The sequence below is a fragment of the Vanellus vanellus genome (genome assembly GCF_965231255.1).
Source record: "Vanellus vanellus genome assembly, chromosome: Z".
NCBI lineage: Eukaryota > Metazoa > Chordata > Aves > Charadriiformes > Charadriidae > Vanellus > Vanellus vanellus.
In genome coordinates, this window is record NC_138908.1 from 18,345,227 (window position 1) to 18,361,381 (window position 16,155).

The window sequence follows — 16,155 nt, forward strand, 5'->3', positions numbered from 1 at the left end:
TCACTCACAATTAAGTGTATATCTAGCTGTAAAAAATGCTTCTATAAAAATGCAAATGCTTAACTAATGGCAAACAATGAAGCTGAGAGATGTATGAATTGACAGATGGATAAAACATAAGATTTACAAAGTTCTTCAATCCAGTTTATCCACTCCTCTGCTTTCTTCTGACCTTGCTTAAGGTCAGAAGAATGTAAGTCCCTTACATTCCATATAATTTTTTTCCCCAGCCTATGCAGTGACACTGTCTCCCTCCTACTTAGAAACAATGAGCTGTTTGGACAGAAAGCAATGTCTGGAAGCTCACAGGCAATGTAGGACCTGATCCTCTGTAACAAGAATTTTGCTTTGGGGTTCAGGACTTAATCACATCTTCTCCCACTGCCTTTGGCACAAAAAACTAAGAATTGTTGCTGCCCCTAAATTCATGCATCATCACAAAAAACATTATGTTTCAGGATTTGCAAGAGAAATTTTTGTATATGTTGTAGAAGACCTGGAACTAGTTACCAAGGCTGTAAAATGCAAACAGGTAAGATTTATAGCTGAGCAGGATAAAGGGACCATTCAGCTGGAACAGACTCAAGTACAAATAAATGCTGGACAGGATATTACATTACATGTCATGGAAGTACGTCTACAAAGACTGCATGTTAAGAGCCTTGTATAAAGTTCATCTATCATTGCATTTGATTGCTACTACTTAACAGAATGTCAACTAATTGAAATCCCACTACTAATTAACTTCAAAAGGGGTAAAATCTAGGATTTTTGCACTGGACCTACAAACATTTTTTTTTTTTTTTTAATTTGTAGTAAAGAAGTGTTCCAGATGTCTTTGGTGAAAAGATTTCAAAGCAGAAAATATCTCATTCACAATGGTATTGCCCAGGGACGTGTCAATTTAACCGTTCCAAATCTGGTCCTGAATTTGGTAAAGTCCAAAACATATGCAGATAATGTAGTTAGATACTTGGGTTCTGCCCTTAAATAAGAATACCTTTTTTAGTAAATGACAGAATTACAATTAAATGCTCAAGTTCACAGGCTCAAGGACTGGAAGAAGCTAATATTACACTACTGAGCAGTTTCTCACATGAATATTTAGTAATTGCTCAGTGGTGTGAGAAAGACTGTGGAATGAAATTTTAAAACTAAGGACTAAATTCTGCTATTCTTTATTTGCACAGTAAAATACTAAGTACACTCAAATTAATATAACTGATTTGTCATATGAATAAGAGAAGCAAACTCTGGTCCTAATTTTTGTTCTTAAATGTGGACACCTAATTTTAAAATTTTACTTTTAAAAATAAAGCACATCTAGTTTCCCCACTGATTCATAATTAACCCTGCAGAACCACCACTACTTCAGAATGGCTGCAAAGTGTCTTTAGCAATAGCAATAGCTTTCATGAAAACATGTGAAACAAAAAAAAAATCTGTAAAAGATATTGGCCTTATAAACTTTCAGGTAATGAGGTTAAAAATAGTTGGCTTCAGCTTTCTCATAAGCTGAAGATAAAAGACTTTAATAAAAGAAATAGTTATTTTAAAAATAAAGTGATATGGAGAAAGCTGGTGAAACATAGTTTGCACTGGAGTGGAAATCTAAAAAAGAGGAATGTGATGAAGTACAGAATTTGGGAAATCACAGAAATTACTTTTTAAGTCAAATAGTAATCAAATAGTAATCAAATCAAAACAAAACATCAAAAAAAAAAAAAACCCCACACACAAAAAAGCCAGGAGACCAAATAATGCAAAAGACCACTGAGAAGGTTAAAAAAAAGAAAGCCTGATTAAGAAAAGTCAAAAGCAGCTGTACAGATAGGAAACTAAAAAGAGCAAAATACTGGCTTTCTGTCTTTTTCGAAGTAGTTTATACCAAACATATCAGGAAAACGATAAAACAGAAACACGACAGAAGCTGCAAGTAAATCAGTGAATCTGCAGAAGAGAGGTGAGCATTACTATGCAGAAAATAACTAAAAACAAATAAAAAATGACAACAGTGTCAATTTTAACAAGTTTTAATAGTGAAGGAACCAAGTTACATTAGCATGCCAAAAATTATGTGATTGGAGGCTCCTGGAAAAATGACTTCTTGTCTCTCCAACAAGTCCAATGACTTCTTGTCTCTCTCAACAGGTTTGGGTTGTACTGTTCTCACTATCAGTTGCTGCTTCTTATTTTTACTGCCACCACTCACTTAAGGCCCCATCAACTTTCAGGGCCTCAGTGTGAATCTCCTCCTGGCTCACTGTCCCCAGCATTATTTCATCCTTTTACCCTATTTGTTTTTTCTACTTCCTCTTTTGGGGGAGGGACAGGGCAACAGGACATTTAATTTGCCAAGTCTGGGTTTATATCTCCCCCTAATGGGAAAAAAACAACACGAACAGCAGAAGCCTATAATAACGCACACATAGAAATACTTCCTCTGAATGTTTTTCTAGCCTCCAACAGCTCAACCATGTCACAGGCGGGAAGCAATGCCTTGGCATTTAACAACAATTTAGTCCTTAATGGATTTTTCTTCTGTGGTTTAGTCCAGTTACTTTCCAAACTTTGAAAATACACAAATTCCCACTGTAAAGAATTCCACTGCTTTGACACACATGTCGAACTACCAAACTACCAAAAGCTATCATTTTTTCATCTGAATTTCTCACTGCTTATTTCTTTTGATGCCTTTTATTTATTTGCAAGAATAGTCAACAATTGATGCATATTTACCCTTTGTGTGTAACTTGTGCATTTAGATCTCTTTACCATGCTGGACCAGTTGTCTTTCCAGCTAAATAGCCCATTTTGCTGTTTCTTATATGCAACCCATCCTATAATTTGATCACTTGTTAGCTTTTTTTGAGTATCTTCTAGGTGTTTGTGAATTTTTAAACAGGAAGTCTGTGGGCCTGAAGGAGACAGCATACATGCAAGCAAGCAAATGCGCATCTAACACTAAACTTAACTTTTCAATGTTTTGGGGCACTGAACTGAGGTTTTCATGGAACTTGTCATTATAATCTCAAAATCTCATTGCTGATGAGTAAAGTGCCCAGTTAAGAGCTTGTTTATTTTTTAAAGTAAAGTTAGGATAATTTTTGGTGTATGCTTTCATTACCATTTATCTAAAGTGAATTTCCTGCCCTATGTTAATATCCAGTTACTGAGTTTCATAGTCCTTCTACAACTATTCACAGCTGTCCCTTCTCATTGCCACTCTAAACTTAGTATCATGACAAAATTTTATCACTCAACTAGTAAACACTCCTCTGTATTACTTCAGAATATGCTGCATAGCATGGATTCACTGGGGGCTCCACTGACGACATCTGTACAAACCATAAAATAAAAGAACAATCACTATGAAAACAGGCCCGTTACTGCTACCCTGTTTAATAGTTTTACATGACACGGTTTTTCTTCTTATGACACACAGTTTTATTGAGGGTATTTGGTGAGGGCACCTGCCAAAAGTGACATACACACGCTGCTTCAGTCAGACTGCTTCTGGAGAAGCCATGAAGCAGGTGAGTAAGGAGTTCCAGTAACTTGTGCGGTATGTAATCTTTTTTCAAAAGCTGCATTGGGCTAGCCCCATACTGCATATTTATCCATGGATCTTCTAATTCTATTTTTTATCATCTCTTCCATTAATTTATTTGGTACAGGTATTACTGCAGCCTCCCTAGATATGTGGAAGGATAAGCAGAAACACAGCCAATGGCATGCAGTACTAGACAAATAATCAGGGACTGTGATAATCAGACTGTGGAGACTTCCTGACATCTACACTCTCCGAGTCTTCACTGTTGACTGGGTGAGATGGTAATGAGGCACGATTGTCCTCAGAAAATTAATGACTCTAGAGCTGAACATGAATTTTGTGGCCAAAGCATCATTCTGGGATACTTCACCTTTCTTTCGAGAACTTCCTTTCCACCAAAAGGGCCCTAGAAGATTAAAGCACCAGTGGGAATGACTTTGGGTCCTTAGAAGGAGCTGCATGTCCTTATATCCACATCACTATGCCCAAACACACAGGAGATTAGCACCTTTTCTGACACATATTTTATTTGTGTGCCAAATGTTGATAGGCATATAGATCAATTAAATTATAATTAGGATTTTAAATTACATTGGCCATTAACAAAAATGCTCATACAGAGAGTCTATTTTGTGTCAGTGGAAATAACTTCTAACTATTAAATGTTGTTCTTTGTCAAGGGTTACTGCAGATGCTCTCAAGACTGATCAAAAACTCCAGCCTCCAAAATCCCTATAAATATTCACTAAAATTACTGCAGACAGTGTTTGCCAAAACCTCTGAATAACAATCAAAGTCTGTACACATACATTCTTACCATTTCTGGGTGCTTCTGCCATATATTCTCAAGCTGGGTTTGGTACTCTCACTTCTCTTGCAGAAGAAGAAATACATAAATCATTTTCAGCTGTTAAAATACTAGTTAAAATAAGTCAGAATTACTGATGATTCCCTGACCTCAAAGCTACCTCTCATTTTTTAAAACCTCAAGCAACACTACATGCAGATCTGTTAAAAGTCTTTAAAAGTAACATCCTGGGCTCCAAGGAAGCTGGTTAGGAAAATAAATCCCATCTCAGGGATGGAAGGGTGAAGAGGGAGAGAGAAGAACAGCAAGAGAGATCACAACCATAATCTTAACTCAGACGTCAAAATATCAGCTCACTTGAGGACTAGTGCTTGGATCAGTACAAGCATATGCTCACAAATGCTAGTCAAGCAGATTTAAGCATACCGTGCAAGATGAATTGAACAGTAACCTCAAGGGTTAAAAATCTGCTGTAAGAAACCAGATTTTAGCTGATAATACCAATTTTCATATAACAAAGGAGGCATAAGGAAAACAAAATAGATGTGTCAGAAATTGTGAAGGCATGATGGGAAAAGAAAATAAGGTGTTGAATATTTGAATAACAGCAATGCTGCGATGAATGTATAAATAGACAGGATGATTTGTTGCCATTATGCAGCTGACATTATTATGCCCATTAAGTAGCAGAGGAGTGCATCAACAAAGAATTATAGAGTCAAAGTGAATATGAAGCTACCCGCTGCCTCAAACCATGCCCACTCACGCACAAGAAGGCACACCATCCAGATTTACAGTGAATTAAGCTAGAAGCAAAAAGTCACACAACCTGTGCAAATGGTAACACTACAACTGGAATACTCTAATTTGTAACATGAAAACATACTGTGCTCTTCTGAGATGTTTAGAAGTACTTTGTGACTACAAAATGTCAAGGAATTACAGATTCTTAAATATTAATGTTACACATAACAACACAGGAAGAAAAAGCAAAGTAATTAAAAGTGAACTACACTTTACACCCCTTTCCTGACTGTCTGAAATCATATTTCTATTGACTGTTGGCTAGATTAATGTCAACTTAAAATTACAGGGAAATACTCACAGTTTTCATACATCATTGTACAATCATATGGTTTACATATTTTTTGATACCTGAATACCAGTATATAAATTCCTCCCCCACCCCAATTCTCAAAATCAAGCATGTAGCTCTTTTCAACATTTTTAAGGCATGGATAATTCTTTTTTTTTTCTACAACTATACAGCATAAGCTTAATGATCTCAAAGAGATTTTCATTGGCTGTTTAAAAAAGGAAACTAAGGAATCAGGTAATAGAAATAATCCATTCAGGTTTTGGATAGCAGATGCTTGGATTTACGAGCGGCCTAGAAACACTTACACATAAATAAAACTGATTCATGTATTACCTACTTCTGATAAGACAGTAAGTACTTGGAATAGCCTGCCTATATTTTTATACGTGTGCTTGTCACTAGGTTAATTTTCCAGCCTTTTTTTTGGTGCTGAAGGAGTAGAAGGTCAAATGGGTTTTTTTAGCCATCTGTTCCCACTATGCTATGCTTATCTCCTCATAAACAGAAGCAGCTTCCCCCACAGTGCTCTGTGATTGCTTTGCATAATATACCACCAGCCTAACTGTGCCAAGCATGCCTGCTGTGCAAACCAGCTCGTTCTTCCCACTGAACTAATTGCATCCACTGGTCCAAGTTAACAGAATACTTTTTCTGTATCACCTTTGCAAACCACAACAGCTGTTGCAAGAAAGCCTGCAGTGCATTACTCTAACGCTTGTGGCCTCTTCCTCGGTTGTGGCTATGCAAAACATCCTGGGATAATGTGCTTCTCTAGAGGGTGCCAGCTCATGTAGTACAAGACACAATCAATGTAATCATATTAAAAACTAAAAAAGTCACCTTAAGCCATGCATCTCATAAGTTTCTGCTATAAAGTTTGTCCAAGCTCACTCTGATAAAGTTAAATATGTTAGATTCACAAATATATCTCCTCTGGGACTGTCTGGAAGAGCTCAATTGAAATTTCTTCAAAGATTCTTTACAAAGAAAAAACCTCTGTTGACTAAGCTGTTCATTAAAAGAACTTTTCATTGGAGATCTTTAGATTTTAAGACTAATTTAAAACAACAACAAAGTCTATTAAAGTATCCTACAGTATCTTTAAAATCATTCAATATAGTAATCCGTATGACCCAAAATCAGTGAAGCTCTGAAGGAACACAATTAAATGTGATCTTCTAATGCCTTCAATTTATTGTCTTAGTAGCATATCTTGCAATTAGGAATTGTTAATCTCTTCCATTACTAAAATAGCTCTTTCCTACCTACAGAACATTGATTAAAAGCTCAAATCACCATTTGTTGAATAATTTTAGTTAAAACAGTTTCTTTTTCATTTACAGATAATGCCTGCAGGAATCTTATCCTCTTTACCTTTCTTTAGATATTGTCAAATCTACCTCATTCTCATTCTGGGACAAAAACCTGCCTTCTTAAATTCCAAATATAATGATATTCTACTCATTTTAATCTTGCAAAACTGCATTATCAACCCAAAGTTTCAAAACACGAAACAAAAACTCCTTCTTCAGATACAGAACCATTTACAGAGTACATAAATACACAAATACAGCAAGTACAGCACCAGGAACAGAAGTTCATAGGAAAATCATGCTTAGAGTTAGAGAAGACCTTGAAGATCATCCAGTTCCAATCCCCCTGCCACAGGCAAGGACAATTCCCACTAGAGCAGGTTGCTCAAAGCCCCGTCCAACCTGGCCCTGAACACCTCCAGGGATGAGGCATCCACAACTTCTCTGGGAACCCTGTGCCAGTAGCTCACCACCCTCAGAGTAAAGAATTTCTTCCTAATATCCAAGCTAAATCTACCCTCTTTTAGTTTAAAATTATTAGCCCTTGTCCCATCGCTACACTCCCTAATAAAGAGTCCCTCTCCAGCTTTCCTGAAGGCCCCCTTTAGGTATTGGAAGGCCGCAATAAGGTCTCCCCAGGAGTCTTCTCTTCTCCAGGCTGAAAAACCCCAGTTCTCTCAGCCTGTCCACACAGGACAGGTGCTCCAGCCCTAGCTTTGTGGCCCTCTTCTGGACTTGGCCCAACAGGTCCATGCACTTCTTATGTTGAGGGCTCCAGCGATGGATGCAGTACTCCAGGTGGGGTCTCACAAAAGCAGAGGGGCAGAAACACCTCCCTTGACCTGCTGGCCACACTACTTTTGATGCAGCTCAGGATGTGATTGGCTTTCTGGGCTGCGAGCACACATTGACAGCTCCTCTTGAGCTTCTCATCAACCAAACCCCCAAGTCCTTCTCCTCAGGGCTGCTCTCAATCCATTCTCCACCCAGCCTGTGTTTGTGCATGGAATTGCCCTGACCCACATGCAGGACCTTGCACTTGGCCTAGTTGAACTTCACGAGGTTTGCACAAGCCCACCTCTCAAGCCTGTTCAGGTCCCTCTGGATGGCAGCACTTCCCTCCAGCATGTCGACCGCTCCACACAGCTTGGTGTCATTGGTAAACATGCTGAGGGTGCACTCAATCCCACTCTCCATGTCACCAACAAAGATGTTAAACAGCACTGGTCCCAGTACCAACCCCTGAGGAACACCACTCATCACTGGTTGCCACTTGGACATGGAGCTGTTGACCACAACTCTTTCAGTGTGAGCATCCAGCCGGTTCCTTATCCAACGAGTGGTCCGTCCATCAAATCCATGTCTCTCCAATTTAGAGACAAGGATGTTGTGTGGGACAGCATCAAATGCTTTGCACAAGTCCAGGCTGATGATGTCAGTTGCTCTTACCCTACATTTCCATAATGTAGGAAAACAGGAAACAATGTAGAAATAAGAAAAAGCCAGAAAAAACCCTACCGTGTTCACCATGGTGTTTAGCTCAATAAGAAGGATGAAACAGAACACAGTCAGAGGGTGAACAAAATTTAATCCATAAGAGTGCTGGTGTTTGCTTACAGACAGTTTTATTATAATCTTTTACCACCTTACTGCTAATTTTATCTATTTAGGAGTTATAGTGGATTGCACAAGTACCTCTAGTTCATTTCAGCACAAAACGCACAAACTTAGTTTAATACACAGTTGTGTACACAACACTTACATGTAGCCTTTGCACTGGTACATGCTCAACTGGTGTCTTCACTGAGCACTACCTGTCTTATAGATGACTGCTGCAATTACAGCTCAAATTCTGAATCAGCACTGTACTACCAGGACAGCACAAGCAAAGCTGAAATAACACTCAAACCACTGAATACAACCTTTAAACTTGACCTAAGAGACTAAAGCCAGTTAGGTCACACTTCAACATGGGAAAACATTTTTTTTTTCCTGCAGGAAGCTATTTCTGCATTTGAGAACTCCAACAATGTCAATAAAACAGTTCTATGTGATTTGAATAATAGCAAGTATCAGCTAGCATATAAAATAAAAATCAATTCAAATATTGATTTTACCTCTGATATATTTAGTAACAATCAAACTATCCATCATAGTTTAAAAAAATATTTAATACACTTATTAACATAATACTTCAAGAGCCGTATTTTTCATTTTCACTAAGAATATTTAAACCCATTAAAACAAATGTTGCAATGCAATTCCAATGGAAAGAAGGCGAGGGACAGCAGAATATTCTTTTCCTTTAAAAAAGATCAGATTAAAAGTAGAGAGTGTTAATTCAGACAGTCTGTAACTGCAACTGTTAAAGGCTATGATCCATGCAATGCAGAATTGAAGTATGCACAAAGAAGCAAATCTGCTAGGCACGTTTTTGATATTCCTGCTGTCTGCTCATATTTTTCCCCAAGAGCTTAGAGTACAATCATTTGCATCATTGCTCCATAAGTCAGTGCCTAGGAACTTTGTCAGAAAGAAAGTCTGTGACTCAGTCCAGTGATAAACCATATCCATTAGTTCACTTCTGCAAAGTCTTAAGCCCTCTATATAGGTGCACACTACAAGGGAGTGAAGGTACACAGTACCCTGGTAACAATTAGCATCTGAAGACTGATTCTTGAACTTTCAGGGCTATCACATAGCTCCACGTTTTTATCCATGTTCATGTACAGAGCACTCCAGATTAACACTGCCACACCTACTTTTGCTCCTACATCTATACAATTTTGTACAAAACAAAACATCTTAAAATCCAGAAAACTGGTACAGGCAAATTAAGTTTCTACAAAAGTCACATGTAGATGTGATTTATACCTAGTCTTTCCGGTGTAATAACCTCCTACAGTAAGAGCAGATTTGTTTGTAAACAGCCAATGTTTTTTCATTTCCTGTAGTACACAAACACATTTTAATATCTTAGTGAAATCTAAAGTAATAGTAAAGTAAATCTAAAATAAAGTAAGAAAGTGGTTCCTAGTGGATTTTTTTTAATACTTATTAAATATCACTAGTTCTTATGAAATTATGAACATTTTGGAAAAACACATTTCACTCAAAATCACAGAACCAAAGAAGAAAGCTTAAGAAGAATATTAATTCTAATTGGACTTTTTCAGAATACCAATTCTAAGCATATAAAATACTAACTGTCTCTCTCTGCCTGTCATTTAATATCACTCCATCCTTAAAAAGCTATTTGTAGTATTTAACGAAGAAATACTATTATTATGTATCACTGTTTTAGAAAAAAATATGTATCCAGACAGATTTGTAGAGACAAGTATAAGTATCAACTGCAGTCGGAACAATCCGAATATCCAGCAAATGCTTAGTATTTTGGTTTTGCATAATGAAACTCATCTCTATCACCATTTAGTGGTACTATCTCAAAAAAAGAAAAACATTTTGTGCAGCTTAGTCAATATTTTTCCAAGAGTTTCTTGGCATAGTATCTTATTTCACTTTCATTAAATTATTTTTATTCGTCCTACTACTTCAAAGTCTTTTTCAGTTCCATTTTACATTAGGCAGGATTTCAAAATTTTAAACCAATCACTTGTATGTTAAACGATCCATAATTTTTCTGTCCATTATTTTAACAAAGCAAACATTTTTACAGCCTCAAGAATAATTATATTTTATGCTCCACTACAATGACTAAAAAAATTTAGGCTGGTAAAATGCCAAAATACAGATGTGTTTAGTCCACATCCCTTTGACTTTCAGTAAATGCTGAGACCAGATAAGCATTTATAAAGCTAGGTTCAATTCAGCTAGTACTTAACAGCATTGGCTTAAGCCACTGTTTACCAGGATCATAACCACACTTATACAGCACATCCTGCGACCACACACTGCTGTGGTAAGATTGCTACTGTGATCTATATAAACCAGATGAGTTTAAACGAATTGCTTCAAAACTATCTCAAGGACACATGCACAATCAGGAAAACAACCCTCTCAAGTGTAATGAAGATATAATTCTAAGACTCAAAGTGTCAACACTTGAAGATGGAATTAAACACTGGAGTCTCTTCAGACTTGAAGGGTGCATCATCTTCAATATTTGACTGCTATCTCACCTAGCACTGCAATAGTTCTTGTCTCTTTTCCCTGGAGAAGAGAAGGCTTAGGGGGGACCTCATCACAGTATTCCAGTACTTAAAGGGCAGCTACATAGAGGACAGAGGCTCTCTCTTCACAAGGAGCCACATGGAGCCACCAAGGGCAACAGGTACAAGTTGCACTGGGAGGGCTTTCATCTCAATAAAATTTTTTACAGTGAGGACAAACAAGCACTGGAACAACCTCCCCAGGGACACGTTGAAGTCCCTGTCATTGGAGGTTTTCAAGATGTCACCAGACTAGGTGCTAGACAATCTGATCCAGGCTTCCTTTCCCACCAGGCTGGACCAGATGATCTTTGGAGGTTCCTTCCAACCTGGGCCGTTCTATGACTCTATGATTCTGGTCCAGTAGACTTTTGCAGGGGGTCTTGTGTGAACAAAAAAAACACGTAGCATGAAGAAGTGGTCCCACATAGAGAACTGAAGAAGTTAATTATAAAACATAAGAAAAAGTCTGAAAGGAACACAATAAATTCTAAAATGTAAGGCAAGGCCTGAGTATTAGAGACGTGGTCATTTTCAGAGTCTCTGTGGACCTCTGCTCTCAATAATTATCTTTTACAACCCCTAAAATTTCACCCATAGATTCTTGCCATAAGATCAAATCACTCAGATAACCCAAAAGGCCCAACAGAACATTCTGTACTTCTGACAAAAATCAGTAAGTTGAAACCATTTGGATTTTGAAAAGAAAATAATTTTAAGGAATTTATTTTTAAGATTGAGTTCTTCCATAATGGTAATATACGGACCTGATTAATAACTTCACTCCTGTCCTCTCAGACATTTGCTGCAATCAGAAATAGGTGAGACAGAATTTGGATGATTAGTACATCAGCAGGTTGTACTTTTTTCATAGATATGTTTCTTGTCAGGTGTTTCTGACAGGTACCTCAGGTGATGGTCTAGTTACATCAGTGTGACCAAATTAATTTATTTGTAATACAGAAGGTTAAGTAAAAGAAGAACTTATCCTGAGGTATTATTCATTTTCTGCACCTTATTTACTCAATGCAATGCGTGGCAAGTTTAAATAAATATTTTAGTTCTATGCATAATACAGATTCTTTTTATGCCCTTGCATTTACATTATGAATACATAAAATTTTACTCTTTAGAACAGTGCAGGTTAGAGCTTAAAGAACTTTTCATCTATTGGACAAAACTGGATCAACTGTCTCTCTTTTCATTTTTTTACTGCTCAATGAATTCTGCTGGTTTGTGCATGACTGACTATCTTCTTAACACTCATTTAAATAAGAGTATGGTTCATAGGCAAAAAACTGTAACACATGGAACAAAATTCCAGAATAAAGTTGTTTAAAGAAGGTATCTGGAAAATACTTTATTTCCAATATCTTGCCTGTGGAAATAGGACTTCACCCCATGTTACCTAGCTGCATTGATTATTCTCAAGAGTTATCTGTTGTAATCAACAATTGTTTCACTAGCTGGTTAACTCCTGATTTGTTTTTCTCAGCAATACCATGCAAGAGTGAAGCAGAGAGAAATAAGTGTTAATAAAGAATACAGTGAAATGAGTCAAACATCATTACCAAAAAAATCCAGGTAGTACAGTAAAATTATATGCAAAATACTAGCTTTTTTCAAAACAAAGAAATATTGTCAATTTCTTTCAAGTTCAGCTATTTTTATTTCAATAGGTCATTAGAATCTAAATTTAGCTTACATGTTAACAATTGATTAGAGAAAAATCATATCTTATAGGTTACAATAAAGGATAAGAAACAGGTTCTACCACAGCAATTACTATCATGAAATAGCAGTACTCTAAGGTCAGTAAGTAGCAGCTGAGAAGCTGCTCTCAACACCATAATGAAAGAGAAATTGAAGACAATGCTGTCTTGAAGAGACAGTTAACAAAATAGATTATCTACACACAGTCCTCTCTTATATCATAATGCTCCTATGGATCGGACCTGCCAAAAACACTGACTGTGGGCAGACAGAGGTAGTAGTTATGTACCACAAAGCAGAAATCACCTGGGATATGCTCAAATAACTGACCTTCCAAAACTCAAAATTCACTACTGAAGAAAAAAACAAAAAACCCAAAACAAAAAACCTACAACAATTATCAGGTTTCAGCTTTATAGAGGAAGGTAGCATGAACTTCAAACAAAGCTGAATTACACACAACAGAAGTATATAACATAAGTCAGTTTTAAAATGACTGGACAAAAAAACACCTTTAGAAAACGTGCAACACACTTCTCTTTGTTCCAGGTTTTGCAGACATTACCTGTCTTACATGTAGCCAGGCAGAGGAAGTTCTGTCAGTAGCAAGTACATAAGAGAACTGAAGCAAAAAGGAAAGCCATTTAGAACACCTAAGCTACTCCTCAAGCTACTTTTCAAGAGAGGAACGCTAATCACAGGACAAATTAATAGAAAAGGGCTGCTGTGGAATAGTGGGCTGTAGTTTAGCTGCAAACATTGGATTTTAACTTTATTAATCTGTTTCTCCCAGTCAAAAAACCAAACCAAAACAACAACAACAAAAAAACCCCAACCAACAAAACCAAAGGGAAGCTGCAAAAGAACAGGAATAATTAGTGGCTTTGGCAAACAAAGCTAAAACTACTTTTGCAAGTTTTCAAAGGAACAGACAAAAATGATGACCAATTCTTTTCCTTTATCAACCCCTCCCTCTAAGTGAATAGATTAGGAAAGAGTGTTTTCTTCTGCTTTTTATAACTCAGGAATACACTCTGCAACTAAAAATAGTTAGTTTACAGAATTTGTGATTTTTTACTTTTGCTGGCAAATTTGGTAGGGCTCAACTAAACAGATTATGAATGTAAACACTTTTTCACTTAAGGGCAAGTCATGTATCGGTGGTCAGGTGCCTCAGCGTATGGCAAATGTTCTGCAGAATTTGAAATGGATTGCAGTGAAATAAAGTCCATAAAATCTATTCAGAAAGTTGCAGTTAAATTGAAATACATTGAAATGAATCTCATAAGTTCCTAGATGCAAATTTCATCTGTTTCACTATCTTTCTCTGAAGGCCAAAATAATTTGACTAAAACCGAGAATCTACTCTTCCATTTCACCAATATAACCTAATTGCTATACTATCATAAGAGCCTAAAAGCAACTCCCAGTTTTGACACAAAACAGGTTTCATCCCCCTAATGCAAATTACTTATAAGACTTACAGTAGCTCTTTTTCTGAATTAGCAGCATGGTGACTAACAGTACTCAATTGAAACTATTCTACCATCATAGTCATAAGGGTTTGGTTTTTAACTTTGCAAATCACCATCTCCTTTCCCCTCCTGAAGGGGCAGTCATCTTTTCACTGATCAAAAGATGACCCAACGATAAAGAGCAGTTTTTCTGTGAGTCATAACTGTTGGTATTAATGCTTTTTCTCCAATATACTTTCAATAATGCCCCTGAATGAAAAGTGACAGCTTTGTGAACAAATTACACCTGGACAAATAACTCTAGTCTTATGGAAATACTTAAGAAATGGAATCCTTGTTTATACCACCCAGTGCACAGTATTTTTTATACATGTTGAAAAACTTCCCTCTAAGACACATTATGGGCAGAAATATCTTATAAGCACCACGCCATCTACAAGAACCCATGTGATCAGGACAAAATTCTGCCCCATTTTGATCTGTAGCAAAACTGCTCCTATATGTGATTTTGGACAGCCAAATCAAGCTAGCTGATGGAAACAAGTATTTCAGAACACTTACATATTTGTGAATTCACACCAAAAGCCTGCAGTCCCCAGAAGTTTCAAAACAGCACAATAAATGAGGAATTGCAAACTAGTCATAAACTAGAACAAAGACTGGGGTTAAGACAGCTACTTACACAAGAGCTGTGTTCATTGCATTTGACATTTCAAGGAGGTGCACACCTTTTCTTTCAAAAGAGCCAGAGGCACTTCACCCCTCCAGGAGCTGTGTGCTCTGCCACATCCCAGCTCCCTACCAGTATGACCATTGGGTAACTGGTCAGGAGCAAAATCAAGGCTCTCATTGTAAGAACCAACACAAGAGGAAACCTAAAGCAATGGCAGCACTAAACTTCAGACAGCAATTTGACTTCCAAGCATATGACAAAACTACAAAAACAAAAAGTTCCAACTAGTAACATTTTCCAACTTCTGGATTTAGAAGAAGTTGGTTATGAATGATGCATAATGCAGATACACAACTGTAGTGTGCGAAATTAGAGCCTTTCCTAGAAAAAACGTAATTTGAGCATTTTACTCAGGCACACCATTGTAGTTCAGAAAGAAACACCACCTGGTGTGTTTATGACATAAACATAAATGAGTTCAATCTAATAACAGGAGAAAAACTTGCTTAATAACAGCAATAGAGTCACAGGAGATTAAATTTTACCTTCAAAACTTAAATTCAAGACTCCTGTGCCAAAGCAACATTCAATTATCCACTAAAAAATTCCTGGAAAAGTAGTGTTGTACCATTCACAATGCAGCAACAGAAACCTATGTCCACTAATGTTATTAACATTGTATTACAATCTAGAGTATTTTCATTAGGGCAGGGACAGCTGTAGTAATTGTATAACCGCAGCTTAACCCTTATTGACAGCTGATGTTCCTAAGGGGAAAAACAAAACAAAACAAAACAAACAAACAAAAAAAAAAAAAAAACAAAAAAAAACCATCAAAACCCCCAAACCACATGTGGCCAATATCTGTTCTACTTAAATTATAAGGAACATTTGCCAAAAGTCAGAAAGTTTTTAATATGGTGGAGGCCAAATATGCAGGAAAGAGTGTGACACTTTCATAAGAGGCCACAATATTCTACTTTCAGCTTTCCTGTCACTGCAATGCAAAATACATACACAGGGGAAAAAAAGCTGCTTATTTCATTGTATATGTTCTAACGTCTTAGGCAACAGGCAAAAATTTTCTACGCAAACCCGTTTTCAATTTTGCAAAACAATGAAGTCAGATGCATTGACTCAAAACAAACAAAAAGAAATTGCAAGTGACGAAGTGAAAACCCCCAATATTTACAGTCATCTTTCTCACAATCTTATAGGTTCTTTTATTTAATTGTTCAAGTTTTCCTTATCTCTCAGCTTGTTACAGCTGAGAAGGAAAAAAGATTTTCATTATGTTCATCCTCACGAAAACACTCCCTTCTAGCTGGTCAGAAAGTAAGAATCTATTA

The 16,155-nt window shown here is 36.9% G+C and overlaps 1 protein-coding gene across 1 annotated transcript in view; it reads right to left on the reverse strand.

Moving 5' to 3' along the window:
• Positions 1–16,155, reverse strand: part of DTWD2 (DTW domain containing 2) — a 95,453-nt gene that overhangs the window by 21,541 nt on the left and 57,757 nt on the right. The gene's annotated exons all lie outside the window — the stretch shown is intronic.